At 48.5% G+C, this 5,562-nt stretch overlaps 1 non-coding gene across 1 annotated transcript; it reads right to left on the bottom strand.

Moving 5' to 3' along the window:
* Positions 1–918: 918 nt before the first annotated feature.
* Positions 919–992, bottom strand: Trnar-ccu. Its single transcript has one exon. It is a non-coding gene; the product is annotated as a tRNA-Arg (tRNA).
* Positions 993–5,562: the final 4,570 nt, after the last annotated feature.

Genomic DNA, 5,562 nt, shown 5'->3' on the forward strand with positions numbered 1-5,562 from the left:
TTCTCTGTCACACTCAGTGTCTAGTGTGGGGAGTGTGTTTCCCAACACATAATCACCATGGCCTTGCAGGGTGGCTTTGCTTCTTACACCTTTATTATTCATGCATTTCTCACATTGAAAATGAGTCTTTCAGCCTAGAACTTTGTTACAGACACCACAGATAGAGGTTGTTGGTGTGATCTAGTCAGGCTCCTGGCTGGTGGCAGAAACTAGGATTTCATGCATCTAACAAGGAAGGGGAGCTGACTGCTCAGGTTCGGGGCCTGAGAGCAGGTAGTGCTCCATGGAGCAGCTGCAAGTCAGGTTCACACAGGCACCAGCCACATTCCTGGCAGGAAACAGACAACAAACTCAGTTTCGTTACTCTGAGAGGAGTCTGGCCAGGACCTGTTTCCTAGCTGTACCATCTGAGAGCAGCCAATCACAGGGGTGCCCTGGGCTAGGGAGAGCAGTTACAGCTGCCTCAGCTGCCATCTGGTGCTCATGGGCTCAAGGATTTGAACAGTTATCCACACCTAGTGCTGTCTGGGAAAGTCACAGGATTTTCTTTTTTATTGGAGGAAGTATGCCACTGGGGGTGGGCTCTGATGGTGCATAGCCTTGCCTCACTTCCTCTTCTTTCTCTGCTTCCTCTGTGTAGATGAAAATGTGACCAGCCAGCTTCCTGCTCCTGCATCCCTGCCTGTTGCCACAACATTCCCTCTTCTGCAGTGCCGTCCTGCCATGAAGGACTTCGTACTGCTAGGGCCATAGTTGAAAAAATCTTTACCCCCTAACTCAGGATGTCATTATCACAGCAACAGAAAAGAAAGAGTACACCTCTCAAGCTGGAGAGCTGACAGAGGAGATGGCGGGGCCCTGCAGTCAAAGGACAGCCAGGGGGAGCCTCCTGGTAGCACCCGTGGTCTTGATGAGCTGAACCTCAACATGGGGTTCAAACCCATGATCCTGAGATTAGGAGTCTCATGCTCTACCAACTGAACTAGCCAGGCAGTCTCATTCTGAGGATTCCTGGAGGCAGGATCACCATTTTAGGACTGAGGTAGAGGTAAGAGCCAGTGGTTGACTGCTTTGCTTTTCTGGTCTTCAGACAATATTTATCTCTGGATTTTTATTAATCACGCTAGAACCTTCCTCTAACCCAGTTGTTCCTCATTGTCCTAAACCAGAGTCCAAATAAGAACCAACAGTCACAAAAACATGGAATTCTCAGAGCAAATGCATCTAATCTTCCACTTGCTTTTCTCCATCAAGTTGGGGGGTGTCCTGAAGTCAAGGCAACGCTCAGTGTCATCTGACCTGCTAAACCCACATCCCACTAGTGTAGAAAGTCCTTCTGCATATACGCTGCTTTTATTGGTTAATGAATAAAGAAACTGTTTTCAGCCAATGGCTTAACAGAATATAGCCTGGCTGAAAGAGATGTATATAGGGAGAGTAGGTGGAGTCAGGGAGAAGCCATGTAGCCACCCTCAGGAGAGAGATGCACTGGAAACCTTGCTGGTAAGCCACAGCCACATGGTGATACATAGATTAAGAGAAATTGGTTAATTTAAAACATAAGAGTTAGCCAGAAATATGCTTAAGCTATTGTCCAAAGAGTATTGGAATTAATACAGATTTCCGTGTGATTATTTCGGGAGTCTGGGAAGCCGGGACAAATGAGCAGCCTCCGCCAACATCCCATGACTTTTCCCTGACTTTGGCCATCAGCCTTTCTCCTTCCTCTCACATATAATCTTCTGTCAGAACCCCTTCACCTCGCCTGTCACTGAAAACTGAGAAGACAAGGAGCTCTCCTGTTCCACATGAGCCAAGCCCCATCCATTGGGAAACGTAAGCACTGAGCTGGGAAAATTAAGAGGGGGCAGCCCCTCCAGGGAGGGGGAGCTAGCAAAGTGGTGGGCGCTGTGCACATGGCCCTCGCATCTCCAGTTAAATTGGTCGTGATCAATTCTTTATGTGAAAACACAATTTTTACTAACCTTAGATGGCATCACTTCCTTTAAATGTCTATATTAGGTAATATAACTCTGCCTGCCAGCACACGCAGCTCTCAAGGGGCAGAGGCTGGTGGAACTCTATAAGATCAAGGCCAGCCTAGTCTACATATAAGTTCCAGGAGAACCAGGGCAATATATTGGACCATATAAAAAAGAAAAAAATGTAAGTAAAACTTCAGATTCCCCACCCTGTACAGTGTTGCTGTGGACATTTGAGGTCATGCCTGCATGCTTATACTTATTGATAAAGTATCTGATTTTACTCATTAGCTGCTACTCAATCAGACACCAGACATTATAACAACTGAGGACACAGAGCTGTCCTCACAGCTGTCTGCACAGACGTCACCCTAGGGACCTGAGAGGAAAGAGCCCACTCTGCAGCAACAGTGCAGATTTCCATCCCTAAGACAGGATCCATGCAGGACATGGGGGAAGTGGAGGGAAGCCGAGGCAGACTCAGCAGTTGTCTCGTGTGGGTAATGAACGTGGTCATGAGAAAGACTGGCCCAGCAGCAGATGGTGCAGATCGTGAACGTGTGTCCTCTGAAACCAGACTGCCTGGTGCTGACTGCATGTGACTCCTCACAGGTTCTTGGCCCTTCTGCCCCAGCTTCCTCTCCCCTAATGGGAATGGTGGTTGTCTCAGTACCTCACTCAGGAGTCAGCATTTGTAAGTGCACAGCAGGTACTTGGCAAGAGGTGCGCTCCCCACAATAGAAGTAGAAAAACAGAGTAGATGAGAAACAGCAACGGTGAGACACTGGATGCTGCATGGCTGCAGGGCCTGGTAACACACCTGCCCACGTGTCTGACCCAAAAGGACACTTGTGGGTTTGGGAACAGGGTCCCAGTTCCAAGAACACGGGACAGAAGGAAGTCAAATTTGATTTGAGTTTCGTTTTAAAATTGAGTAGGATGAAGGACTGGACCCGAAGTCATTTTTGCCTGCCCTCCACAGCCCTCTGGACTCCTTGGGGACATGGGGACTTTAGTTGTTTCTCCTGTCCCCAGCTCTTTTCTAGTACCAAGCAAACCGTGAAATCCTGTGTGAGAATCAGCTGCTCACAGGGTCTAGAGCCATGCCTTCTCATTGGTTAGACCGAGACCTGGAACAGCACACGGTGACTCTGAGCTGGTCTCATCCTGTTAGACTGTCTCCTAGATTCCTCACAGGGAAGCACACTGCGGCTGTGACCCTGAATCCTCACCTCTACCACAGCTGATGGAGACCGCCCTGGGATTAGGGTCCATGATCTGACTGTGACTTAGAGTGGACTGTGTCCCCCCGGTCCTACTACTGATCCCACTGCCTCCCCTTGAAACCATGTAATTTTGTAGACACAAGAGCAGACACTCCGGAAGGCATGTGTACGAGGGGACTTTCCACAGCGGTTTCCCTTCCCCAAACGCTACCATTCAGGCCTCACACTTTACCACTGAAGCTGAAATAGAGACACTGATGACAGAGGCTTTACAGACAGTGGTTTCTGACCCAGCCAATGAGAGAGGAGGGAGAGGCAGCATCACCTGTCTCCGGCAGACTAAGTCACCAAGACTGCCAGCAGGAAGCCCAGAAGAGCAGCTAGGGAAAGCAGCATAAAATAAGAGATACGTGAGATTATTAGGAAATTATAGATATGTGGGATGGGGTACTAAGGGAAGATGTGTCATAGTCTAAGATTTAAAGAAACGTTCAAAATCTCCGGAGTACTTTTTTTAAATTTAAGATTGATGCTTTATTGCTTTTATTTGTGTCTATGTACGTGTGTCTGTGTGAGTGAATGTCACGTGTGTGCGGATGCTCATGGAGGCCAGACGGGGACTCTCCTCCTTCTCCAGCTGCTTCCTGTAGACCACGCTGGCCTCAAACTCAGATCCTCCTGCCTCGGCCTCCCGAGTGCTGGGATTAAAGTTGTGTGCCACCACTTTATCAAATTTGGTCTGTTTGTTATATTTATGTATTATTTCATGTGTGTGAATGTTTGGCTGCATGTATGTGTACCATGTGTGCCTCTGGTGTCTGAGCAACCCAGAGCATGTCAGATCTCCTGGGGCTAGAGTTACAGATGTCTGTGGGTCACTGTGTGGAGCTGGGAAGTGAACTCAGGTTCTCTGCAAGAACAAAAAGTGTCTTTAACCATCGCTTCAGGTCTTTCTCAAGCTTCAGTTTTAAGCGTGTAACTCTCACGTCTCAGATCAGGGTCGTCATATTAAAGCAGACTCGAGCTCCTCCGTGTCACGCTTCTTTGCTTCTGCAGCATCCAAACCACCTCTCCAGCAGCTTTTTCCAGTGGATCCCTGGTGGAGCAGTCAGTGAGCTTTGCCTCTCCCAGTCCAGATGTGTGAGCCTGGGACGGGACCGCTTGCCCTGAGTGTCAGGAGCACAGTGTGACCACCCGCTGGTGTGTGGTCCTCTTCACACTCATGGGGTAATGTGATTTGTCATAGTTTGATGTGAAAACAAAGACCAAAATGGACTCGAGTCTGACCATGTGGACATGAGGATTCTGAAGTTTAGAAAAACAACTTGTTAGCGGTCTCTGTTTTATCCATCTGCCATCTACCTCTCACAGCTTCTGCTCTGGCTCCTCTCTCTGCCTTGTCCCTTCTGTCTCCCCCATGAAATTATCAAATCTACTAAACACCCACAGTCTCTCTCTGTCTCTCTCTTCCCTCTCCTTCTATTTTCTAGCTGTTGATGTGGCTCAGTGGTCGAGCACTTGCCTAGCACGCACAAGTCCTGGAGTTTGATTCCTGTGGTAATTTTGTGTTAACTTGACACAGCTGGAGTCATCCGAGATGAGGGAATCTCAATTGAGAAAACTTTTGCCTCCATGAGATCTGGCTGTAGAGCATTTTCCTAACTACTGATTGATGGGCCCAGTCTAGTGTGGGTGGGGCCATCCTTGGGCTGGTGGTCCTGGGTTCTATAAGAAAGCAGGCTGAATGATTAATGATGAGCAACCCAGTGAGCAGCTCCCCTCCACGGCCTCTGCCTCAGCTCCAGCCCCCAGGTTCCTGCCCTGTTTCAGTTCCTGCCCTGACCTCCTGTGGTGATGAACAGTGATGTGGAAGCATAAGCCAGATCAACCCTCTCCTCCCCAGACTGTTTGGTCATGGCGTTTCCTCACAGCAATAGTGACCCTGACTAGAACAATTCCCAGCAGTGGGAAAAGAAACAAAAACAAAAGTAAAGAACACAGTACTTCTTCAGAAACACTGGTTCCCACAGTAACTGAGAAGAAACAGCAGGGCTTCTAAACTCCCAGGGATCAAAGGGAAATTGATGAAACTTCCATATGAAGGACAGCTCTCCAGGGAGCGGATCCGAGACTCCCTAGAGCAGAGCCACGCCCACCCAGGACTAGAAGGGTGAGACGTGGGGGAGGGGAGCTGGCCTGTGTGGGAGGACTGGCCTTCCCTGTCAGGTTAACGACCATGAGAGACTGAAGTGTCCCCTGTCTTCGAAATCTAATCAAGGAATATTTTGTTCCATAGTCGTTTTCTTGACTGTTTGTTGTCATTTTTTGCAAAGCCCTTAATATGTTTTTAATTC

The sequence above is a fragment of the Microtus oregoni genome, unplaced genomic scaffold, assembly GCF_018167655.1.
Source record: "Microtus oregoni isolate MIOR12 unplaced genomic scaffold, Mior012 000046F_ref0000063, whole genome shotgun sequence".
Taxonomy (NCBI): Eukaryota; Metazoa; Chordata; class Mammalia; order Rodentia; family Cricetidae; genus Microtus; species Microtus oregoni.